The sequence below is a fragment of the Charadrius vociferus genome, unplaced genomic scaffold (genome assembly GCF_000708025.1).
Source record: "Charadrius vociferus isolate BGI_N301 unplaced genomic scaffold, ASM70802v2 scaffold611, whole genome shotgun sequence".
Lineage (NCBI taxonomy): Eukaryota > Metazoa > Chordata > Aves > Charadriiformes > Charadriidae > Charadrius > Charadrius vociferus.
In genome coordinates this window covers 1,510,088-1,511,410 of record NW_009646844.1, presented here as the reverse complement: position 1 = coordinate 1,511,410, position 1,323 = coordinate 1,510,088, and the positions used below count along the sequence as shown (strand labels likewise).

The window sequence follows — 1,323 nt, the reverse complement described above, 5'->3', positions numbered from 1 at the left end:
CTGTGCAGTTAAGGGCAAGGGGGAAAAAACCAACCACCACCATTAAAGCGTAGTATGAAAAGTTCCCTGTCAACCCAGCCCTTTACCGCCGGCTTTAGAGGGGCAGCCCCGGCCCGGTGCCGCGGCCGGCCCGCAGGCACCGGAGGGGCCGACCCCGTTGCTCCCAGCGGTCCGTAATCGCTGCTCTTCTCACCCTTAAACCCTCCGGAAAGGAGGAAAAGGGAAATTAGTATTTTTTTTTATCAGCAGCGTACGCATAAAGCCAAGTTAGATTTATATCTGCAGATTTTTTTTTTTTACCCTTGCACACAGTTAAATGTAACTATCGCGTCTGCTTCCCCAGGCGCAAATATTATACGCTGGGGGCGGGAACTTCCGCCGGCGGAAGGCTGGGTAAGGATTCCCGCCCGAGTATGTCACTACCAGCAGCAGCGATGGCCGAGTGGTTAAGGCGTTGGACTTGAAATCCAATGGGGTCTCCCCGCGCAGGTTCGAACCCTGCTCGCTGCGGCCCGGTGGGGTTACTTTTTTTTTTGTTTTCCTTTAACGCTCGCACCGTGCGGGTTTTACTCCTCGCGTTTTCTCTCACTGTTAAGCTGCCTCTGCAGCAACAAGAGGGATTACCTAGTATTTATCCTATTGCAACTCATTAGGCCCTGCCTACACACCATTCCCCTGCTTCTGTCAAGACATAAAAGTAGTACCAAAGCAGCCATGGCTCCCAGGGCAAGCTCAAGCACTGCAGCTAAAACTCTTGAGTCAAACAGCACTTGGTGGAGGTCAGAGAAGGGTGCACTGGGATCAGCATGCTTTCCACAGCTCACCTTCTACGTCCCTCTACAGACAGGACAGGCACTGACCCCGTGCAAGTAATGCCATGTGTCACACACAGTGTCCTGATCTGCCCATAGGGCCATTGTCCTGCCCCCAGGTCCTATAGCTGACACAAAATAAAAGAAGTCATGTCAGCAGCAGACTACTCTATATCCAATGCGTTTGCTCCATCACACACACACCCTCTTTCTGATTGGCTTAAACTGACTTTTCACCACTCAACTGTGTCCGTCTCCTCCTATGTGTGACCCCAGCATCAGCAAAGAGCTGACAAGTTTGCAAAGTTGGGTAAGAGAAGGCTGGAAATAAGAAAAAGGCCATTTCCATAGAGGCCAACGTGGGCTAGAGCAGGAAGAACCACTTTTCACTCCTCTCCCTCTTAAAGACAAGACAAAAACCTGACACAAACACACATGCAAACCCGTAACATTAGGTACTCCCCTTAAGTTCTCACATGGGACGGTACCTGCCGAGGGATACTGGATTCAG

General features: G+C 51.2%; 1 non-coding gene across 1 annotated transcript; it reads left to right on the top strand.

Moving 5' to 3' along the window:
* The first annotated feature begins 428 nt into the window (after positions 1 to 428).
* Positions 429 to 510, top strand: TRNAS-UGA. Its single transcript has one exon. It is a non-coding gene; the product is annotated as a tRNA-Ser (tRNA).
* The last annotated feature ends 813 nt before the right edge of the window (positions 511 to 1,323 follow it).